The following is a 25,727-nucleotide window of genomic DNA, read 5'->3' on the forward strand; positions in this document are numbered from 1 at the left end:
ATATTAAGAGGCAAGCATTTATCCACAACTATTTGGCACTGTGAGTGATACACAATGAACCAAATGCTAGCTTAAGGAAAGGAACCTGTTCACCTGAGAATCTGAGTCATTACAGTATGTGAAACAGCTAAAGAAACACACTAGGGATTATATCCTTGATTCAGTTCAGTTCAGTCACTCAGTTGTGTCCGACTCTTTGTGACCCCATGGATTACAGCGCACCAGGTTTCCCTGTCCATCACCAACTCCCAGAGCTTGCTCAAACTCATGTCCATGGAGTCGGTGATGCCATCCAACCATCTCATCCTCTGTCATCCCTTCTTCTCCTGCCTTCAATCTTTCACAGCATCAGGGTCTTTTCAAATGAGTCACTTCTTTGCATCAAGTGGCCAACGTACTGGAGTTTCAGCTTCAGCATCAGTCCTTCCAATGAATATTCAGGACTGATTTCCATTAGGATTGACTGGTTGGATCTCCTTGCAGTCCAAGAGACTCTCAAGAGTCTTCTCCAACACCACAGCTCAAAAGCATCGTTTCTTCAGCGCTCAGCTTTCTTTATAGTCCAACTCTCACATCCAATCATGACTATTGGAAAAACCAGCAGCATGAGACTCCAGGTAGTATGGATCTCCCATCCGGGTGTCACACATCACTCAGCAGCCAACAAAATATCTCATGCCTCCTATGTATTGGGTTCAAACATACAAAATGACTAATATCTAACCTTCTGGGGGAGGCTTCCTTGGTGGCTCAGTGGCAAAGAATTCTCCTGTCAATGCAGAAGATGCATGTTTGATCCCTGGGTCAGGAAGATCCCCTGGAGAAGGATATAGCAACCCACTCCAGTATTCTTGTCTGGGAAATCCCATGGACAGAGGAGCCTAGTTAGCTACAGTCCGTGGGGTCACAAAGAGTTGGGCATGACTTAACGACTAAATAACAACAAATTTTTTTTAACTATAAATGGCAATTTTGTGTGTTTTGACCTAGCTAGACCCAGATACAGCAGAAAATAGAAAGCATGATGTAGTGAGAGAGTCAGAGGGGTTCAGAGAGGTAAATCTCAGTAATGATACAGTGGATAAGTGCTCAGTAGGAAGGCATGTACAGGGTGGAATAAGGGCATATGGGGCAGGAGAACACTGAGCCCAAACTTGTGGAGTCAGGGAAGGCTGCCCCAAAGAGGAGTTAAACTCAGTTAAACTGAGTTCTCTGTGGGAAGCAGTTTTCATATGACTGATTCCTTAAACCTCTGAAGATCTTGTATTTCTAAATGAATGCTCATACTCCTTTCTATTTTTACCCATCACGCACGTCTGGGAAGCCAGCTGTTGTATATTAATTAATTCCTTTAACAGGGTTACACTGAGTGGTTTATACAGAAGACGTCTACAAATGCACTCTTTAATTATCGCCCATCCATTAAGGTGAGAATTAGTATCCCCACTTTTACTAATGAAGTTACAGAGGCTCAAACAGATACCCCAGAACATGTAGCCATTTAGTAGCTGAGTCTGGAAAAAATTATGGTAGGAAATATGATGAAAAACAACAGCAGGATTCCCACATAATCAATGGCTTACATGCCCTACGTTTAAAAATACAAAAATCTCAACCACCAAAGGAAAAAATGTGCTTAATTCTGTGTTAGTTGCTCAGTCATAGCTGACTCTTTGTGACCCCATGGACTGTAGCCCACTAGGCTCCTCTGTCCATGGGATTCTCCAGGCAAGAATACTGGAATGGGATGCCATTTCCTTCTCCAGGGAATCTTCCTGACTCAGGGATCGAACCCGGATCTCCCGCCTTGTAGGCAGATTCTTTATTATCTGAGCTACAAGGGAAGCCCTGTTTAATTTTACTTCAAGGCAAAAATCTATTCTGGTTGCTAAGCATGCTCCACAAGGCCACCATAATGTTACCCAAATGGTTGCCAGTCCAAGAGTCAGAGCTCCAATAACGTTCAAAGACTAAGCCAGAAGTCAAACAAGTCAGAAGAGGGGGTTGGAGAAGCTTATTAGGTCCTTTGAAATCAACTTAAAAAAAAAACACCTGAGATGTCTAGGTCTCCACAAAGAGCTGCACTCTCAAATGATAACCATTTCAGCACCTTCTTCCAGAAGTTCCTAAAAAAACTGCAGGAAGGTAGAGCTGAAAGCAACTCACAGACTGCAGTAGATCCTGCAGGCTCTTCACCAGAAACAAACGTACCTCCTCATCTTCAGAAGCCCACCTCTACTGGATTTTCTGGCTTCCCTGGCAGGCAGTGTGGCCACAGGACTGAGTGAGGCACAGGGAGGTTGAGTCACTTTCCCAACATAACACAGCTTTTTTGTGAGGGAAAGATAAAAAAAAAAAAAAAAAATGGAATGACTCCAGGTTTTCTGACTCCCAGACCTGAGTTCTTTGGCTCTGATAGCACAGAAGGAAAATCAAACTTAACCTCAGAAAAATACTTGAACTGTGCTTTCAACTAGCTAAATTATACTGTGAGGACAGAGATGTGACCTAGAATTTGGACTGTCTTAAGTGGGCCAGGATACATTTCATAAGAATAATTTCACTGAGCTTAAAAAAATTATTAAAGACATTTTTAAAACACTGCCCTTAATTTCTTCTTCTATCACCCACCACTGTTATTATAAAAATCTAGGTCTCAAGTAATGAGGAATATACTTTGTTATTCAGCAAAGCTAACGGATTATTTTTAATCATCGTACTAGTTATACACTTTCAATTACACAGAGAAAAAAAAATCAAATCCCTTTTAATTCTACTTGCCTTAACCCTGAAGGAGATTTCTTCCAGATTTCACCAGCTGATACAATTCAAATGAAAAAAAGATCCTTCCTTTATTACTTAAAGGGAGCTGTAAATCAAATGTCGACCTCAGGGGCATGAGGACAAAGGGAGGGAGGGAGGGAGGGCTCATTTGCTTATTAAGTTTCCATAAAAAATTAAGAATAACAAGCAGATCTAAATCTGCCCACAACTGAAGTCTCATATCAGTTGCTACTGAAACATGAAAGACTGTTCTTTACAGACAAACTGCAATCAACCTAACTTTCTGTTGTCTTGCGTACATACGTGCTGCTCCAATTGATGAGATGTTATTAATAAAGGAAGAGATGGCTACCAATTAAAGCAAGCCCGACTTAATCACATTAATCCAGAGCAAGTCAAAGGCTTCAATTTTCAAAATAATTTTGGGCTTAATGCCTTCGAGATGGGCAGACTGCTCCATTGAGGCAGCAGCTGGTCCAATTTAAGCTGCATTGTGAGGCCAGAATTGTCAAGTCTTTACAGAAACAAGGAAGCTTGACAGTTTTCAGGATGCAACCAAAACTGCTGAGACAAAGGAAACTGCAAGAAATTGAAAGGGCCCATAACAATCATAAGGCGGCCCACTGTTAGCCGACTCTATGTGATTAACCAGCTCTCCCTGTCGGGATGGGGTGGCATGCACTCACTGCGACTGTGACCCCGGCCACTGAGCCCCCGGCAGCTGCTGCAGGAAGCAGTCAGGAGCCACTCCTTTGGGCAATTAGAAAAAGGCTGGTCCCTAGGCACCACGGTGGAGGGCATCCCACACACACTCTTCCACAGACATGGTGGCTGCGCTGACCCAGACATGGACAGAGGGGCTGGACAGTCACCCACAGAGAAAGGCTGCTGGAGCATCTGATGGTCAGAAGGGGCTAAACTCTTGAGAATGGGTCTGCCACAGGGGGATTTGATTTTCCTGGGCGATTATCTCAACGATTTTCTATGCAACTAAATGAAAAAGTAGTTCAAAAACAAATAAACAAAACCCAAGTTCTAGACTGTGAATTAAGAGGTCTAATTTCTAATCCCAGATATGCAACTCGGGCTGTGATGCTGGGCAACTCACTTTATTCACTGGACCCTCCTTTCTTCATGAATCAAATCAGGTCCCAGTCCAGTGTTATATGGTTTGCAAACAGCAGAGCTGACCAACTCCAAACGTCCCTCACACGTACACATTTTCCATCGAGCGAGGAGATGCCACTGCACGGTAGGAGCTGGGATTCTGGGACCAGTATGCCTGGGTTTGAAAATTAGTTCGGCCCCTCACAGGCTTCCCAGGTGGCTCAAATGGTAGAGTCTGCCTGCAATGCAAAAGACCTGGGTTTGATCCCTGGGTTGGGAAGATCCCCAGGAGAAGGGAAAAGCAACCCACTCCAGTATTCTTACCTGGAGAATCCCATGGACAGAGGAGCCTGGCCAGCTACAGTCCATGGGGTCACAAAGAGTCAGACACGACTGAGTGACTAACACTTTCACTTTCTGTCCCTCACTCCTATTACTATCGTCATTACTACTTGTTTTGCTACTGAACAAAGAAGAGCCTCTACCAAGGAACAGTTTTTCATGATTGCATTTGTCGTAGCTCTCCAACTTTTTACAAGTCCCACATGTTGGAAAGGAAAACACATCCAATTTCAAACAGTAAAATCACGAGACCAGGCCTGAACTAAGAAAAAGACACCCTCGGGGACAACAGTGACCTCGGTCCTGATCCCAGCTCCTCCTCTTAGACAGCTGTAGGCTCCATTTCTGAAACTTTAGTGTGGAATTACCTTAGAATCACTTGGTTTATTGTACAATACATGCATGCATGCTAAGTCGCTTCACTCATGTCTGACTATTTGAGACCCCATGGGCTGTAGCCCTCCAGGCTCCTCTCTCCATGGGTTCCCCAACCAAGAATACTGGAGTGGGTTGCCATGCCCTCCTCCACGGGATCTTCCCAACCCAGGGATCGAACCTGTGTCTCTTATGTCTCCTGCATTGGCAGGTGGGTTCTTTACCACACGTGCCACCTGGGAAGCCCTTATGGTACAATATGTTGTGTTTTGTCATCTTAGTGCTTTGGGTATATGTGCTTTAATTCTGATGACAGTAATATTCCGCTGATATTACTCCTGCTTTTTGGCGTATTACAAGAAATTTTTAGAAAAAAGGACATTTGGAATAGAAAAGACAGCAATTAAAATTTATTCTAATAGTCAAACCAAATGAAAATAACACATTTATATGTAATATCAATTAATTCCAATATTATTGTAATAGCCCTAAGAAGCAAACCAATAAATGTTGGTCCAAATAATATGACTTTCAATTGAGTGAAATAACTTCACTGAGTTTTAAAGCAACTCAAAAGAGATGGATGGATTGCCAGATGGATGGATAACACTCCGATGGTAAGTAAGTGGGGGTACGTGGGTACACACACAATACCACACAATAGATAGGCACACCTCATACAACACACACACTTCAGGTATTCCTGAAAAGCTCATGGTTCTCCAGATTGGAGCAGTCCTTGGGGATGGTCTGACTCCACCCCCTATCCTGGGTTAACCCCCACAACTTCACTGAGGATCACCCTAGCCTGTGTTTCATCGTTCTCAGTAACAAGATAACTGTAACCTTTGGAGAAAAGCGTCTGAGTTCCTCAGGGAATCTGCCAAAATCTGCCTCTCTGGCCCTTCCACTAGTCTTATTCCCTTTGAGCAACATGCAATAATGACTTTGTACTTCGTGTGGCAGGTCTTTATTTGGAAAACAATATGCTCCCATTCCCCACCACACACACCCAGGCCTCTGACTGAGCGCTTGGAATTTAACCACAATAGTATGTTGGCAGGCTTCTGGATTTGATAGAAGTAGCAGTTAGTAAGCCGGTGCCTCTTGGCTCCAAAGTCACCCTTCCCTACCACTTGGTGACAGTGGAGGTTTAATACCCTTCTTTGCCAGATGCCATGATTTTAAACCCTGCCACCCGGGAGCATGGAAGAGACACTTACAGAACAATTACAATAGTAACATCAAAGATCACTGATCACAGATCACCACAGCAGATATAATAATAATGACGACGATGATGAAGAAAGTTTCAAATAATGCACAAGGCTCATGAGGGTGCATCCATAGACAGGAAGCCGCTAAATCCAACTGGCCCTGGCTCCAGGATCATGCCATCGGCCCCCAATTCTCTTTATCAGGTTGTGCTGCAAGTAATTCCAGTTACTTGGCCTAGTTTCAATATTGTGCATCTCAGAGAACAGGGAAGTCCAAGGAGAGGGAGAGAGACAGGGACTGGTTGATTGGTGAAGCATTCAGAACACACACAACATTCATTAAGTTTGCCATCTTGGATGGACACGGCTCACGGTGCCCCAGAACAATTGTAACGTCAAAGATCACAGATCACCATAGCAAATATTATTACAGTGATGATGATGATGATGGAAAAGTCTGAAATAATGCAAAAACTTACCAAAATGTGATACAGAGACACAAAGTGGGCAAAAGCTGTTGGAAAAATGGCGCCAGCAGACTAGCTTGCTGCGGGACTGCCACAAATGTTCTGTCTGTAAGAAACGCAGTATCTGCAAAGTACAATAAGGCAAACTGCAGGAAAGCAAGGTTTGAGTGTACAAATTCCTATTTTAATCTGTGGAGTAGAAGAAACAGCCAAAATAAGGTACAGACTCCCGGGGAGTGGGATTTAAGGTAGAGTAGAATAAAGAAAAGGAATATTACTTTGATTTTTATTTTGATTTTTTTTTGCTTTTTAACCATATTCATATAAAATCTGCTAAGATAGCTCACCATAACTTAGACTAAAACAACAGACAAACAGATTCTGTTGACTAATAACTTGGTCATATCTGTAATCTCAAATCTGTACACAAATTGTCTTTAAGAATGACTTTGAGGACTTCCCTGCTGGTCCAGTGTTTAAGACTCCACGCTCCTAGTGCAGGGGGCAGGGGTTTGATCCCTGGTTGGGGAACTAAGATCCTACATGCTGAGGGCAGAGCCCAAAAAAAAAAAAAAAAAGGAATGAATTTGATAATTTTGCTTTTATTTAAACTACTGTTGAATAGGCCAGCATCCTTCATGGTTACTTATATCAATCCTAAAACCCCTTCTCCGACTAGAGTCACAGTTAAATTTATAGCGTTAAAATTTGGTTCTTTCTAACTTGCGGAGTTTCTCCCAAGTCTACCACAGAGCACAAGCAGTCACTCCTGCATCAATTCACTCAGCAGACATGTGCTGGATATCTGTTTCATACCAGCTCCTAGATTAGTCTCTAGTGATTGGGAGACAAGTAAGACGCAACCTCTGTGTTAAGGGACTTAACAGCTTAGACTAAAACACGGGCTTATAAATCGACATAAAATAGACATGTGGAGGCTTTACTACAGAATCTGTATTTGAGCTAGGTCTTAAAGCCTGAATCTGTTGTGAGACAGGCTTCCAACTGCCAGTCTTTAATTAGCAAAACTCTCTTTATCATTTTTCTAATTAAACTTGGGTTAAAATTTCCATTACACGGATAAGGCAATGGGTAAGTTACACATTATTTTTTCTATGTGTTTTCTTAAAAAAAAGAGAGAGACATACTTGTTATTACTTGTTATCTTTCTATGGAAAACAAATAGAAACATGGCCCTCTACCAAAGGATATCTAGTGCCTTTTATTTCGACTTTTGCAACTCAGAATCAACTTGAAGCAAAAATAGTTATTGATAGGTGGATGCTTATTTTAGAATCTGCTATACAAGTAAAACTTCCAAAGATATATACATAACAAAAAAAATAAACCATTTTTTTCTGATAATATCAAATTTAAGGAAGATCAGGGAATTCCCTGACAGTTCAGTGGTTAAGATACCACTCTTCCACTGCAGTGGGCATAGGTTCAACCCCTGGTTGGGGAACTATTAATAAGATCCCACATTCTGTGAGGTGCGGCCAAAAAATAGAAAAAGAAAAGAAAGACCAAACCTCCAACGTGAAGCTTGAATGTCAAGTTTTCCAGTTCACAGGAGAACAAATGTCATATATTAAAACACATATATGGAATCTAGAAAGATGGCACTGATGAACCCGTCTGCAGGGCAGCAATGGAGACGCAGGCGCAGAGCACAGACTTATGGACAGAGGATGGGGCAGGAAGGAGCGGTTGAGATGAATGGAGAGAACAGTCTGGAAGACTATAGACCAACGTGTGTAAAGAGAGAGCCAATGAAAACTAGCTGTGTGACTTAGGAAACTCAAGCAGGGGCTCTGCAACTGCCCAGAGGGGTGGGAAAGGGTGGGGGGGAGGTTCAGGAGGGCAGGGACACAGGTATCAGTTCAGGTCAGGTCAGTCGCTCAGTCATGTCCGACTCTTTGTGACCCCATGAATCGCAGCATGCCAGGCCTCCCTGTCCATCACCAACTCCCGGAGTTTACTCAAACTCATGTCCATCGAGTTGGTGATGCCATCCAGCCATCTCATCCTCTGTTGTCCCCTTCTCCTCCTGCTCCCAATCCCTCCCAGCATCAGGGTCTTTTCCAATGAGTCAACTCTTCACATGAGGTGGCCAAAGTACTGGAGTTTCAGCTTCAGCATCAGTCCTTCCAATGAACACCCAGGACTGATCTCCTTTAGGATGGACTGGTTGGATCTCCTCGCAGTCCAAGGGACTCTCAAGAGTCTTCTCCAATATACCTACAGCTAATTCACTTTGAAGTATGACAGAAACTAAACCAATATTGTAAAGCAGTTATCCTTCAATTAAAACAAATTTTTTAAAAAGAATATACTACTTCTATAGTAATGAAAAAATTTCTCTCCTCCACTGTTCAAACAATACTCTACACATGTGAGTCGTCTTCTTTGAAACTCATAACAAACCCACAAGGTAGCTGTAAAGATCATCTTTGCATGATCACAGAGAGCAAGTGGGAGCAGCAAAGCTGATAGCCATGTCTTTTGCCTCCAAATCCCATGCTTTTTGTCACTGTGCCCTGCTTCCCCACAGGTAACACTTTCCTGTGGTCCACACTAGTCTATGCCTAAAGCATCCAGCCAACAAGAATTAACAACGCTGTTCCAACTTTAGAAAAGTGATCCTGTCATCGGTAACATGCTTCTTTTTTTCATAAATGGTCATATAGCCTGACGTAGTCCTGATTCTGCTCAAAGTTCTGTTTCTTTAAGAAAAGAAATTCCTTTGAGCCTTTATTTCCCCACTGGAAAATAGTTGACAAAGGGCTGTCTTACAATGAAACCATTTAAATGATTCAGAAAAACCAAGCATGGCTCATTCTGTGGCATCACTGCTTTGAGCACAATTGTTCGAGCACAATTGTTTGGATGAATTCTACTCTTTTCCATTATCTGAACACAACGTGTGACAGCAAATTGCATTTTGTGGTAACAATGCATCTACATTGGCTAGAGCTCTATTTTCAGCTGCCAATAAAGACGCTGGAGAAGCATTCAAACCTGGAGACAAATGAACGCGCGGAAACGCAGAGCACCTGCGAGTGTGCATGGGGTTTGCCATCTCTGCCTGTGCCGTGGCATTTAAAGCTGCATCTTTCCCAGAAAGCTAAAGATAAGGGTCCCCAGAGGTGGGAAAGGGTTTCTGCTACATAGTCGTGCGATAACAAAAAGAAGTTCAATTGTACCTGGATTCCAGGAGGCTGACATGAAATATTTCTCCTCAATAGGTCAGCTCAGCGTAGTATCTGGAGATCCACTAAATAGTTTACTGTGACCTGCAGAGAAGATCAGCCCATGGTCCTGCTCAGAGCAAATCCTGGGTCACAGAGCCAGATTGAAAGCCCAAGACGGGTATAAAAGAAGTCATGGCCTACAATTGTTGACATCAGGGTTGGTTGTGTTTTTTTTTTTTTTTTTCATTCTTTATAGTGCAGAACATTTTTGCACATGTACTCAATTATTCAACAGCAATTGCAGAACCTATTTGAACTAGGTTCAGAGGTAAAGAGGGCTTCCCAGGCGGCTCAGGGGGTAAAGAACCCACCTGCAGGGCAGGAGACGAAGGCAGACGTGAGTTCGAACCTTGGATGGGGAAGATCCCCTGGAGGAGGGCATGACAACCCACTCCAGCATTCTTGCCTGGAGAATCCCATGCACAGAGGAGTCTTGTGAGCTACACCCCACACGGTTGCAAAGAGTTGGACATGACTGAAGTGACCGAGCATGCACACACAGTGGTAAAGAATCTGCCTGTAATACAGGAGACGTAGGTTCGGTCCCTGGGTCAGAAAGATCCACTGGAGAAGGAAATGGCAACCCAGCCCAGGATTCTTGCCTGGGAAATCCCATGGACAGAGAAGCCTGGTGGGCTACAGCCCATGAGATCTCAAAAGAGTCAGACATGACTTAGTGACTAAACAACAACAACAAAAGATGACAAGGCCAGAGCAGTGAACAAGACAGCTGCCGAGGCACACAGTGAACAAATAACGTGTCAGAAAAGAGAATCGCAGGACTGTGAGAATACACAGTGGGCTGGAGGCAGGGGCTAACCTGACCTAGGGAGTGGGGAGGGAGGTGCCACAGACATAAGAGACTTACAGATTGGAATGAGAGAGTAAAGTCTCCCTTCATCTCTTCTCCTCTTTTTAGAAACCATTTCTCAGCTACATACTGTCCACCCAAATGTCTTGAGTGTCAACAGAAGCTATTTTGTCAGATGAGAATGAAGAGGTCCCATTTTGTTTAAAAATAAATCAATGAAGTGCTGCTGTAGTCCGAACAGTGGGCGGCAAGCACTCATATACACGTCCATCTCCTGCGTTATAGGCAATGAGTTCCTTTAAAACCGGAATGTCCTGCTCATCTTCCTATTTACCTATTTAGCTGCTGATTCAACAAACATTTACCAAATGGCACTGAGCTTATAAAGATAATTTAGAGATCATGGGCCTTAAAGAAACCCCTACTCCAGGCAGGGAGAAAAACCATCATTGTGATAGGGTACGTGCAACAGGGAAATAAAGGGGAACGGGAGGTGGAGGGTGAGCCAGCCTAGCCTCAGGGCCTGCGTTTGGGGGTGGTTCTCACGGTGCCTCCAAAAGAAAACTGCAAATAATTTTTTTTTTCTGTAGGAAAAGCTGAAAGCACACATATGGCCCCTATCTACTCACAGGAATACGGTACAGGTGGAGAGCACATTCTCTCAGCAAGCCCACGAGGACACTCAAAGGTCCTCCTCTCCTTGTTTGGCAGAGAAGAGTGGTATTAGGAGATGCTAACACTGACTTACCCCTGGTCCCCAGCAGATGTAAGGGTCTTTCAGAACACAAACACCTTCCATCTGCCAACCTCAAATCCAACAGCCCCTTTTGTATTTCTTTTCAGAAAGAAACTACATCCCAGGCGTTAGGAGCACATATATGAAAGGCAGAATACGAGGGCCCATGAAGAATCCCCAAGGCTGAAATGATCAGCTCCAGTCCTGTGCTGTGGAACTTGAGTCATACACTTACATACTATGGTCAATGGAATGGTGCTAATTACTCCCATAATTACAAGACAAGGACAACAAAGCCCTTGATATCCCCCACGTGGCCCCATTCAGTCACCAAATCAACTGCTTCCATCTCTGAGCTGCTCTCTTCAGCCACGGCAGCCTCCCCTCCCACTGGATAGCCACAATAAGAACCCAAACAAACTTCGCTTTGCGCTGTTTCTCTGAACGGCAGCAAGAGCGCCCACACTATTTGGGACATAATTACGTGATTGAGCACTGCGTCCTCTCTAGGAATTCTCAAGTGCCATAATCACTGCAACAGGAGGGGGACAGATAAACAATGTGTAATCAATGCTGTTGTCAAGGTTTTAAACTTGAGTCCAGGACAATGTTGGTCCCCAGTAAGAGGGACGAGGCTTACTTCTTACTCCAGATATGTTCATATCAAGATATACAACTAACTATAATCAAGAACATAATCAAGAATATAACAAAACACTGATTGCCCTTAATGACCTTATTATTCTTTCGTCAAATGTATTATGAAAGCTGGGCAATGTGTTTTAGTGGGGTGTTTTTTGAATGATGTACGTATTTAATGTATGGCTAACCTTTGCATTGAAACATGATGGCACTGGAAGAAAATTCTTATAACCATATATGGATAATGAGACCACATGCCTTTTCCTATATTGCACACTTGTCAAGACTGTGGGGTTCTTGCAGCATAAACAAAAATTCATTCAAAAGGGATCACAGACCTAAACGTACATGTCAAAGTATACAACTTCTAGAATAAAAATAGGGGAAAATCTTTGTGAATGCGGGTTAAGCAAAGACTTCTTAGACACAGTGTCATATCTAAGACGAAAATCCATCAAATAATAATTTGATACACTGGCCCTCGTCAAAATTTAAAACTTCTAATCTTTGAAAGATACTATTAAAAGAATGCAAAGACAAGCCTCTGACTCAGAGAAAACATCTGTAAATCATATATCTGATAAAGTACTGGTAATCGTAATATACAAAGTACTCTCAAAACTCTAAAATTAGAAAATAATCCAATAAAAACATATGAAAGATATGAACAGACAATTTTATGAAAGACGTACAGATCTCAAGTAAGCACCTTAAGAAATACTCAATATGTTTTAGTCTTTAGAGAAACACATGTGGAAAGCACAGAGCTACATCACTGCACGTCTATTAGAATGACTCAAATTGAAAAGACTGACCACACCAACTGTTGGTGAAAATGTGGAGGGACTGGAACTCTCACACACAACCAGAAAGAATGTAAAATGGTACAGCCATTGAGGAAAACATCCTGGCAATGTCTTAAGAAGTTAAATACACACCTCCCATGCCCCATGGACAGAGGAACCTGGTGGGTTACGGTCCATGGGGTCTCAAAGAGTAGGATACAGAGTGACTGGGCACACATAACACACACACACACACACACGTTGGGGCTGAGTCATTCCATTTCTGGGTATTTACCTAAAGGAAATAAAGGCATATGTCCACACAAAGACTTGCAATGAATGTTCATGGCAGTGTTATCTGTAATAGCCCAACTGAAACAAATACTAACCAACAGGTGAACTCATGGTATATCTACACAACGGAATACTATTCAGCGATACAAAGGAACAAACTATTGAAAAATTAAAAAAAAAAACAATGAATCTCAGTACAGTTATGTTGAATGAAGGAAGCCAGATGTATGATAATCATATGCATATGATTCCATACAGAATTTTACAAAACACAAATTTATCTAGAAATCTGAGAAAGCAGATCAGAGGTCGCCTGGGCATGGGGGGTTGGGGTCCTGGTGGTTGGGTGGCAGGGGGCAAGGGGGCACAAAGAAGGCAGGAAAGGAGAATTACAAAGGTGCATGGGGAAACTTTGAGGGTGATGGATACGTTCAATGTGGTGATGGTTTTACGGTGTCTACAAATGTTAAAACTTACCAAACTGTATGCTTTTAGTATGTGTATTCTACTATACGTCAGTTAAACAAAAACAAAAGACTCGGGTCCTGACCACGTCAGTGCTGCACACAGTCTGACAGTGGCCTTCTTGAGTTTTCACTTCCCGCTGTGTGAAAAGAGATGACTCCACAAGCCCTTCCCGTTCTGTCAGCGTGGTTGCACCAGGGGCACTCGATCCAGCAGTCATCACAGTTTGTGATGATCTCAGGGCCTTTCAATCAGCCTAAAGACCTGGAAGACAGGGAAGGCCCCGAGCTGACACCCACCCAGAAGGCCCCGGTGATGTCCCTGTCCTGCCCGAATCACCATATAGTGTACCCCAGAGCCAAGAATCAACCTTGACTCTGTGTGGTTGCCCCAGACCAGCCTGTGCCCTTTGCCTCCTCTTCTCTCTTCACCAGCTGGTGTGAGGTCAAGCTCTCCTCCACCAGCCACTTGGCACCTGAGCAGCGGGTCTGATTCTGGACTATGGGTTGGCCTCTCAGACAGCAGGACTTAACTGGGTAAACACCAGCAGGACATTCAGACTTTCCATCCAATCAGCCACAGGTGAAACGCAAGCACCAGTGCTCCATGCTCTAGGTTTCCTGAATCAAAACCCTCAGTCTGCCATGACCTGATCCCAGCAGCTGCCGCTGACTCACTCAATCCCCACTCATGCCAGCGCCAGCGGCAGCATACTCTCAGAGCTGGGTTTAAAGATTCCTCTTCCTCTGAGGACTGGCCTGACCCCCATTTCCCCATTTGGCTCTTACTTCAATCTCTTCAACACATCAGCCCATCTCTCTATTTAACTGAGCTCCTAGGACCCTCTCCTTTGGCCTCTCACATTATTCCCGCTTTATTTCCTTGGACGTGATATCTGAGACTGTACCCTTGGCCCATCCATCAAGGCTCCCCTGTACGTGTACCTTCATGAAAACAAAAACTAATCTCTCCTGCCTCCCACTGTATCTGACACAAGAGTGGGTGTTTAACATTTAAATTCCTTCAACGGAGACCCAAACATGAATGCATACACTTACTGAATGTATATAAAAAGGCTGAGTATGTAGCAGCTTAAAAAACATGCCATTTCATTCATTTTTATCATCAAATGGAAAAGTTATCAGTACCATCAGAGCTGACTATAGGTACTGTGACACCCTATTAAAGTGACTTAAGAGGAGTCACATAGAGTTATTTTTGTTTTAGTTTAACATTATTTGGTTTTTAAATGAAGGCTTCATCTTTTCTACATCTTATACTGTATTTTGAAAACTGAACCACATTCTATCATTCTTTTCAAGAAATTAATTTTTCAGTTTGTGCTTAGAGTAAAAATTCAATGTTAAGAAAGTTTATTTCAAATATATTGTGCATATATATATCAAATACCCAAGTATTATTTCCCCTTCCAGTGCTCTGAATATCATATGATCACAACATTTGGAAGTGACATAATAAGGCCAGGTCTTGAAAGATAAACAAAAGACAGTCAGTCCTCTTACAAAGAACACTTTTTAAACACACATGCCGGTGATGGGTTTTCCTGTATTCTTACTGAATCTCGTTTTTCTCCCCACCAGTGCACAGGGCTATTCACTATCCTTTCAGACCACGGGCACCCGACTTATACCTCTGCCCAGGTATGGTGTCACTGGGTCAACCAGCTGCATCCCTGGATTTCCCAGCAGACACTGCGGTTCCTGGGTATCCAATTCATGTGATGCACTGTCCATCTGTTGCCCTAACTCCAGGTTACATGACCAGCCCATCTGTGCCCGTCCACATTAGAAGCTGCCTCACTTATGAACACGTGCTGCTAGTGCTGTGAGGTGTTCTCCCTCTCCCTGTCCCCTCCTCCCCCCTCCACTCCCCTCTCCTAAGGAGCTAAGGAAATACTGCCGGTTCTCCATTCCATGGATCTTGGGCTACATGCAACTTACTTCACTTTCACCACTAACTGGAATTCTGTGCCCTGTACACTTGGCCGAGGCACAGAGGCCCTAAGTAGCTTTTGCTTGTTGGTCACGTGCGATTCTTCACTGACAAGTAGAGCTTTTAACCTGCTGCAACTGGTCCAAATTACAGAGTGTGCCCCATTCATCAATGACTCACCTACACACAGCCGCTGACTGCTCCCATTTCCTTACCATCTATTCTGATAGATCCTATGGTGTCCCCTTTGTCTCAGCAGTGTTTGTGTCCAATCCACATATGGAAACAAGCTGAAGCAACGAGGTTGTCTTTTTCTTTACCTGAACCTCCGAATCTTACACAATCTCAGGGAAACAGGTCTAGCCCCACCCCTGCCACTGCCTTCTGAAGCTTCTGTGTGGAGGTTATCTGAGTGTAACAAAGCAGAACCATGAGCAACAGAGCCACCCATCCATGCACGAGGTAAGGGGGAGGCAGGCAGAGCTCGAAACACCAATGCCAGGAATGCCAGGGAGCAGAGCAAAGCTATAAAGTCAAAGAGGAAAACCCAGGGGAGCAGCAGCCACAATTTGCAAAGTCAGAGAATGGAAGATAAGAAACACTCTGTGTGCCACTACAATGGTGGATACACGTGTACCTCTGTCCAAACTCACAGCATGGACAACACCAAGGGTAAACCCTAATGTAAGCTGTGGACTCTGGGTAACAGGGACGTGTCAGTGTAGGCTCCTCAACGGTGACAAATGTACCATATGGAGCGGGGTGGTAACAAGGGGGAAGCCATGGGGTGGGAGCAGAGTGTATACGGGTACCTTCCTCTTAATTTTGCTGTGAACCTAAAAGTTCTCTAAAAAATAAAGTTTATTAATTAAAACCGTCAGAGCTCCAAGCACCAAAAACAGATAGCTTTTTCCCATGCCGACCTCACCTGTACCCCCAGTAAGTGGCTTAGTCAGTTTATAACCTGATTCTCCAAGGTGGACAGATGGTTTTCCCTGGAGCAGTTTCAAGTCACCAGACACAAACCAACAAACCTTAAACAAGGTGACAGATTATTCTTTTTTTCCCCTTGTGCACAAAGATACACAAGCTCAGGCCCCTATGAGTTTCTGTCAACCTCCCCTTCAGCAGCCAGGCAGGTGTGCACTCAGCAGACTGGGTACAACAGTAGCCAACAGTTTCTTACCTCCAAGAAGGAGAAGGGGAGGGAAGGCTTTAAAGTCAATGTGCTCGGGGCACCAGAGCTGAAACTGCAAAAATGGACAAAAACAAATGACTGGAAGAAACTGGAGGCCCTGGGCCTCTGCCAGAAGACTCAGAACTCACACAACAATGTCTACACTTAAGGCTCCTGGAGACATCTCAGCACCTAAGTACATTTCTGAGGAGGCAGAGAACAACAGGCCCCATTCGAACGTGTTCCAGCACTTTATCTCTGGATGGTCTCCCTGACGACCCCAGGAACTCTGTGACTTCCAGTGGCAAGAGTGTATAATGCGGTCAGAAAGGGGAGCTCCCTCTCATGTGTGATGTGGTCAAGGGGTCTTCTTCCCTAGTGCATAAAGTATCAGGAGGTCTTCTCCTCTAGTGTATAATGTGGTTGGGAGGTCCTCGCCTTTTCAGTGTATGTATCAGCCCAGAGTGAAGCTTCCCCTGTTCCTCAACTTCTCTCCGACTTGGCCCCAAGGAAGCACCTTCCTGACTTAAAGAACAAGGACAGTGTTGAGGGATGCATGCTCAGTCGCTCAGTCGTATCCAACTCTCTGTAGCCCCAAGGACTGTAGCCTGCAGGCTCCTCTGTCCAAGGGATTTCCATGCAAGAATACTGGAGTGGGTTGGCATTTCCTTCTCCAGGGAATCTTCCCAACCCAAGGACTGAACTCACATCTCCTGCATTGGCAGGCAGGTTCTTTATACCACTGAGTCACCTGGGAAACCCTTGTGTAGAGGGAGCCCACCCCCTCCCCCCACTAATCAGGGTATTTATCTTGGACACCGTGTTTTAATAATAGACCTCTATACAAAATTTTCAAGAGAAGAACATATCTGAATGCTTATCAAAAGCTCTACCCATCACCGAAACAGATGACCTCTAAGATATGCTCAATGAAAAGAAAAAGAAAATCCATGTTTCTATAGGTCAAGTTCACCTAAATAGTTTCAGACTATCAGAAATTTTTAAATAAACCATTTGCTAAACTCTATTCCTACAAGAACTTCCTCGCTTAATATATGCTGAAGTATCCTAAAATGCTCAAGAAAGGTGTGTGAAAATGCATTTATTGGAAATGGATAAAGAAAAAGCTTAGAAGGAGATGGTCTAAAAAACAAACTCTGTTTTCTTCCAAGGAAATGCCATCAAAAGAGATGGCGGGACCTCTGACTAGCGGGTGACATTATGAGTGACTTTCTGCTCCAGAGGGCTTGGCACCTCTACAGGCAGGAGCGACAATGCTACCCTATTCACAGACCTGTGACAAAGCTCAGTCACTGGAAACCTTGTGCAGATCTTATAAGCCAGGAATAGTATAAGCTACTATCATAATAATACTTTGGTCACCTGATGCGAAGAGCCGACTCATTGGAAGAGACCCTGATGCTGGGAAAGATAGAAGGCAGGATGTGAAGGAGATGACAGAGGACAAGATGGTGGGATGGCATCATCAACTCAAAGGATGCGAGTTTGAGCAAGCTCCAGGGGATGGTGAAGGACAGGGAAGCCTGGCGTGCTGCAGTCCACGGGGTCGCAAAGAGTCAGACATGACTGAGCGACTGAACAACAACAATTATAATAAAATCTGTTGAGAATTTTATGTTATAAACTGTCCTAAACCCAAGACGGGCACCATATAAGTTACTAGTTCTTGTGACTTTTTTTAGGACTATTGTAACATTAATAGTACTGGAGTAAAAAAAGCATCCTATCATCAACTAGAGGGAAGAGAGAGAAAAATAAGGAAGGGAAGGAGAAGTAGGGAGAGAATATGATGAGAAGAGGAAGGATACAACTACAGATAAGAGGGTCCGACCCTGCTGTGGGTGAGCATTCTCCTCAGAAAGCCTTTGCCACAGAGCCAGGGCGCTGGCTCCCAAGTGCAGAGTGAAGAGACTGGGGTCCACTCTGCCTCTCGGCACCCCCAACGGACCCTGCAATTCCACGCATCAGAGACGAGGGGTTATGAAGCAGAGCCTGGCCCACGGCTGAGGGGACTCAGTGACCTGTGACTGCCTCTCATGGTGACGAGGCCCCAGCAGATCCGAGGCTGGCCTGGCACACAGCGGTGACCTCTCCTGATGCTGCCCAGTTTCGACTGGGCAATTCACTTGCACAATGCGCACCCGTGTTTTCATAAGAGTCCCTTGCAGTTTTAACCTGGCAGATGGGGCAACCACTGACCCAGATATTTATTTCTGATGTCACTCAGACCAAAAGAAACAAAAAACAAAAAAAAGAAACCTCATTCTCAAGTTTTAAAAATTGTCAGTCATTATGAAGTAATTAAGACCCAAAGTATTACATAAAATTCCTCGAGCAGCTCAACCCCCCTCTAAGGTTTTTTCCTCATATTACATTACGACTCCATTAGATGTGATTTGAAAATAATGATGCAGGTATATTCATCAATTGCTTTTGCAATTATTTTTTTTCATTTATTTTTATTAGTTGGAGGCTAATTACTTTACAGTATTGTAGTGGTTTTTACCATACATTGACATGAATCAGCCATGGATTTACATGTATTCCCCATCCTGAACCCCCTCCCACCTCCCTCCCCATCCCATCCCTCTGGGTCTTCCCAGTGCACCAGCCCCGAGCACTTGTGAAGTAAGCCAGAAAGATAAACACCAATACAGTATACTAATGCATATATATGGAATTTAGAAAGATGGTAACGATAACCCTATATGCAAGACAGAAGAAGAGACACAGATGTATAGGACAGACATTTGGACTCTATGGGAGAAGGCGAGGGTGGGATGATCTGAGAGAATAGCATCGAAACATGTATATTATCAAGTGTGAAACAGATCGCCAGTCCAGGTTGGATGCATGAGACAAAGTGCAATTATGTTTTAAGAACTGCTTGCTATAGCAAATTCCTCTTCATCTCCCTCCTAAATCTCTGAGAATATAATCCCAAAATAATGAAAGAACAATCTATTTCTAGTGCTGAGTGAGTATAATGTTTTTACTATTGTTCCTTCTCATTTATTTTCCATTTAAATGGCCTATTCAAATTCTACATCAGATATGCCGAAATACTGACACATGTAACTACTTGGAGTCTGTCGGTATATTGACCTTTGACCACCACACCTGTTCCCAACCGTGAATTAAGCTGCTCAAGGAGACAGGTGATGGAAAAGTCAAACAAGCTAGAGAAAATGAAAACATCAAGGACATAAGAAGAATATACTGAACATACAATATCTTCAGAAAATCTATAAAGCATCAAAATTCATTCATCAACTCTCCTCGTAAATGGCAAACAACAGAAAATAATACAGAGGAGTCCTTGGCCGCGAAACACGGCGAGGAGGGAAGGTCATGGACCTGAGGAGCCGAGGTCTTGTGTTGCCTCCTGCCTTGGTGCTTGCCAGCTGTCAGCCTTTGAAGCTATAGAAATATCTTCCTCCTCCTCTGTGGTGCCTAACGCTGGACTGAATTATTGTAGCAAACTTGAAGCATCTCTAGCGAAGGGTGCTCAGGTCTATTTTGTTCCAACCCTGGGAACTTTGGACAGCCTGTTAGCACGGTGGCCCCACGGCTGTGTCAGCCCAAGAGACCACGTGACTTGGTCAAGCCTCTGCCCAGGTTCAGGAGCTCTGGTTCCGGAAGCCAGGGGTGAAGAGCATGCTGTGGAGACCAAAAGCTTCCCCGAGTTCAGTAAGAGTGCATGAATGTGCCATTCATCTTCACAACGTCATCTCTCTCACAGACTGAAGGTCAGGAGTAGACGTGAGAGAGATGGTTCGTGAGGTCTTCGGGACCGGCTTGGTGGACAAAATCAATCTGCAGGCTGTTCCCAACACCACAGGCCCTGCAGGTCCACTGCCCAGATCGGAAACCAGACCTAGGGAAGCTCTGAAAAAGGGCGAGGCAGTAACACCCACTGGTTGATGACTTCCTCTTTTGTTCCAAGGCTGAGGGAAATGAGAGATGCCGGCACACGGGTTAACAGGAGAGGCTCCAGTGGGCTTTGCCATCACACCCTCAGCTCTGCTCCTGGCTGCTCCTGGACTCAGCCCCGAGAGCATCCAGTAACGTAAGAACTGACTGTTAAAAACATCCCAGCGCTTACTCAATTTTTTAAAACTAAATCTAGCCTCACTGAAATGATAACCAGGACTTAGTTGACAAAAAAATAATGATCTCTCGAAATCTTAACATTTTCAAACTCAACAGCTACATCCACTCTGAAATCTTGATTCCCATCCTCACTTAAAAGGGCGTCATGAGTGGACAGGTTGTATTTGGTCCTAGGGGTTATAACTAGGAGTCACAGGACCCCAACCTCAGGGTTTGCTTTCTGCCTGGTGGTTTGAGAGAGGTAAGCATTTTCATCCTGCCTACTGCAAGTTCAAGGTTAATATTACGTCTAACATAGAGGAGCAGAAAGTGATCAAATTGCTTATAGCAAGAACTTGAAGAGCAGAATTCTTGCATTTTCAGGGATATGTCAATAACTTAGTAATTTACCTTGACTGACACTGAGAAGAGTACAATAGGACTTAACTATGCACTAACGAGAGACTTAATGTAGTCTGCAAGGAATTAAGAAACAGCTTCACGTTGCTTGGTAAAATCTGCTAATAACAGAACTCATTACTACTTTGGAAAAGAATGGGGTCATTAATCTCACGCAAGATACACAGACATGTACATCCACCCAAACACTTCAGAAATTAAGTCGAACTAAAAAAGTATATTGAGTTTCTTCTATTAGTGGGGAAATTACTCAGTGCTTTGTTAGAGCTCTTAAGCATGGAGGAAACCAGGATCTGCATTTGGAGAGGGGAACACAGAAGAGGAAAAGAAGACATCGGCTTTTCTTTGTCGTGTCATGCGCGCATTCTGTGTGCTGAGCCCATGACCCTGCCAAGTGATGCTTCCTGACCCACTGCTTTTACCTTTAATATGCCCAAGAGCTGGAGTCACAGAAAGCATATGTCCTGGATTTGCTACTCCCAATATGACAAGATTTGATTTTCAAATAAGAACCTCACCATAACTCTATGGGCTTCATAAATGAGGAATACCCCCATTTTATAAGAGAGGCAACTCTTGGAGGACAAAGAGTAATATGGCTTTGGCATGGACATCACAGTGGGAGGTGACAGGATCCTCCCAATCTCTGCTCCTCCCAAGCCCCGGCTCGTGCTCAAGTCTTCTACCAAATGCACTGCATGAAAATCCACCAGAGTCTTCTGATGATAAAGAAAAATGTCTGGGCCTCTGAGTTTCCGTGGTGACTGTGTAGATCTCTCTTACGAGAGAAAGTTGTACAGCCCCTTTCAGGCTTCTGGGTTTGGTGCCACTTGGCTGTGCAGATTTCTAAAAGCTTTTGAATAGACTAATGAACATGGAATTGTTCTGAACATCTGTAAGCAAAATACGAAAAGATATTACCCAGTGAATGAACATCCTGGGTTTTCTTGCCAGAAATGGGGTTATTTGTGTATTAGGCTAATGCACTGAAATTAACCCAGAATGCTTATCCATGGCAGAATGTCTTTTCATATTTTCATCTGTGTCGTTGTGATTATAAAATGTAAGGATAATTCTCTATCAGGGTATTCAAGACACTGAATGGCCCAATTACTTCTAAAATCAACGTAGGAAAGCAACAGCATGCCAGTTAATCAGTTGGTTTGCATAACAAGTGTGTGATCTGTGTGAGTATGCATGTGTGTATTTGTGTATGTGTGTGTGTCTAAAACCAGGGTCAGCACAACTCTTTAAATGTGAAAGATCAAGCTTTCATCTGACTACAGAGAAAGAATTCTGGCAGACAGGTACTAGCATTTTTCAACTCTGTTTCACATACAATGATACAGAGTACCTAGTACAAAGTCTTGCATATACAGTACATTCCCAATCAATGGTGAGTTTAATTCATAAAAGAAAGCCGACACGAAATTGAGGCTCCTCCTGGCTGTGCCCTGCCAGGCTTTTATGGGTTCTCCAGTGCCAGGCATATACTCAGCAGTTAAGGAACACCATGTGAATGAATGAATCCTTGGAAATCATTTTAGGAACAGAATGATGGCCACTAAGACTTTTCAGGACATCTCTTAGAGACAGATCTGACAAATGAGCAACAGTAGCCTAACAGTGGCTCTGAGCAATGCTACCCTGCATCCAAGCTGAGACTGGGTTCTTGGTGCAGGAGCTGGTGGTGGCCAGCTCTCGGAGGACTCAGAATTCAGGCTTAAAATATCTGGCAAGTGCTATGGAGAACAGTGTGGAGATTTCTTAAAAAACTGGAAATAGAACTGCCATATGACCCAGCAATACCACTTCTGGGCATACACACTGAGGAAACCAGATCTGAGAGAGACACGTGCACCCCAATGTTCATCACAGCACTGTTTAGAATAGCCAGGACATGGAAGCAACCTAGATGCCCATCAGCAGACGAATGGATAAGGAAGCTGTGGTACATATACACCATGGAATATTACTCAGTCATTAAAAAGAATTCATTTGAATCAGTTCTAATGAGATGGATGAAACTGGAGCCCATTATACAGAGTGAAGTAAGCCAGAAAGATAAAGACCATTACAGTATACTAACGCATATATATGGAATCTAGAAAGATGGTAATGATAACCCTATATGCAAAACAGAAAGAGAGACACAGATGTACAGAACAGACTTTTGGACTCTGTGGGAGAAGACAAGGGTGGGATGTTTCGAGAGAACAGCATCGAAACATGTATATTATCTATCGTGAAACAGATCACCAGCCCAGGTTGGATGCATGAGACAAGTGCTCGGGCCTGGTGCACTGGGAAGACCCAGAGGAATCGGGTGGAGAGGGAGGTGGGAGGGGGGATCGGGATGGGGAATACATGTAAATCCATGGCTGATTCATGACAATGTATGACAAAAACCACTACAATATTGTAAAGTAATTAGCCTCCAAATAATAAAAATAAATTGGAAAAAAAAAAAGGAAAAAAAAATCTGGCAAGGACTTCCCTGGTGGTCCAGTGGCTAAGACTCTACACTTCCAATTCTGGGGAGCCGGGTTTGATCCCCAGTCAGGGAACTAAACTCCCACGTGCCACAACTAAAGATCCTGAGGGGCACAACTAAGACCTGGTGCAGCTAAATAAAGACAAATAAAATAAATAAATATAGATTAAAAAAAAAAAAACCACCTGGCAGATGCAAGTTTCTCAGTCTCTGAGCTCCAGTGCTAATTGATGAATCTGAGAAAGGGAAGTTTAAGTGCCTATTACAGGAGGGTGGTCACTCTTAAAACAGGTTTAAATGAAATGATGGACACATGTGAGAGACAGGGGATCTGTAAGGAAATGCAAAGAGGGAACCACAGCCTTTGGAAAATCATGGCAACCAGGCTCCTGACTCTCAGCTTCGAAGGCCAAATTCCATTTCTACACTGAATTTAACAAGGTTAATCCAATATGGAGAGAATGACCTGTGTAGACTAAACTCATAATAGACTGATACATACATCTCAGGATAGCATCTTATTGAATTGGAAATGAGTGTTAGAACTATCTGGCTGGCCTTGTCTCCTTGCTCTTTCTTCCTGTAAATAACCTCCACAGGAGGACAAAAGATGAGAAGTTTCTATAGAGTGTTGATCAGAACAAGCGGAGTTAGTGATAGAGCTTAAAAGTGTCATGGCGTCAGGCTCTGGGAGCCTGTCCAACAGCCAAACCTTACAGAGCAACCTATGTGGTGTGAGGCAGCAGGACCTCCCCTTTCCCAGGCCGGCCATCAGGTTACTCGGAGGTTCTGAAAACCCAGAAGCCAAGCTCTCTTCTAAGAGACTGCCTATCTCAGCGCTGATGCGTTACAGGTTACACTTCATTCCTAAAAGGCAACTTTGCAAAATGCCCGAGGAACTGTATTCCGCAAGGATCTTCTACGTGTGTCAGGCTTTAGATGCACACACATGACCCAACATGTAATAGACCCACTGGGGAGTCATTAATGAATGTCCCCATGGGGACCACCTCCTCTCCTGGCTCTTACTAGAAGTCACAGGTCTTTTTCACGTGCCTAGGCACAATTCCAGTTCAGGTTTCTGAATTGCTGGGCCGTCAATAGCCACACAGAAACCCACCAGTCAGACATAAATATACAGCCTGTCTGGGTACATACTTGCTTTCACACTCACGTGCATACCCACTAGCAAGCGGGGATGACCAACTTGATAAAGTGGTTCTGGTTGCATGGTTTGTGATCACTGATCTGTTCAACAAGACAATACTCATGGAAGCTCGGACACAAGCTCTGACTCCTGGAAACACCTCCCAGGTGATCGCTCACAGCAGAAGGGAATGGGAGCTAACTCTGTGGGTTTTGAGAACCCCTTCCTGAGTGTGAGCCCTGTAATTCTGGAATCTGCCCCAAGAAATCTAATGGCACCTCAGACTCAGGTGTCCTGCTCTGTGAGGGAAGGAGGTTGGCACACAATCCAGGTCATTAGGCTTCTTTTCTGGAAGGAAAGAAGAAAGGGAGGGAGGGAGGAAGGAAGGAATACCTTTAAAAAGACTCCTGGTTGTGACCAATGTCTTACAAGCCTAACTGCAAACACAAGAGTAAGCATTTGACATAAATGCAAATACCAGAGCACAGACCAGTATTTCTCTCACATGAAACCTAAGCAATGATTATACATCTTATCAGAGCCTGAGTTTTTCTCTCCTGCAAGGCAGACCCACCCAGGGCAGACTTGTTCAACAAAGCTTTGAGCACCCCAGGCCCCAGCGGGGAGGCCCAACCAGTGCAACCTGTTTTCTGTTTCCCCCATCCCTCTCCTTGGTCAAAAACCTTTAATTAGCTGGTTACCATAATTACTCTAGCTGGGGACCTTGCTTGTTCTCCTTCCCTGCTATTCCCACAGATCTATAGGCTCCATCACTTCTGGGCCAGACAGACCTTTCCATCACAGCCTCTCTAGGCCTTTTTGTTTTTCTCTTTCATGATCAGAACAACAACAACAACAAAAAGCCTGGGGAGAGAAATCATCTCTCCTTCTGTGTCTGGAAAAGACCCTGTAACTATCTTTTTCCAATCAGGAACAAGTTTCCATGACAACCATGCTTCCAGATGCCACCACTAACTTAGCAAGTAGTGTTCACATCAAATAGAGAGTTCTTTATAACCTCCGTGATTTCTGTATTTCACCATTGCTACAGGCCTCTAACGTGCCAGATGTCGGCATGAACTATATTTTAAAAGGGATTTTTTTCCTTTTTCCTTGCAAACATCAGAAAGACCCAAAAGACTGC

The 25,727-nt window shown here is 43.9% G+C and overlaps 1 protein-coding gene across 7 annotated transcripts in view; it reads right to left on the bottom strand.

The window, feature by feature from the left end:
- MSRA (methionine sulfoxide reductase A) overlaps positions 1 to 25,727 on the bottom strand; it is a 366,455-nt gene that overhangs the window by 157,228 nt on the left and 183,500 nt on the right. The gene's annotated exons all lie outside the window — the stretch shown is intronic.

This window comes from Dama dama, chromosome 29 (genome assembly GCF_033118175.1).
Source record: "Dama dama isolate Ldn47 chromosome 29, ASM3311817v1, whole genome shotgun sequence".
NCBI lineage: Eukaryota > Metazoa > Chordata > Mammalia > Artiodactyla > Cervidae > Dama > Dama dama.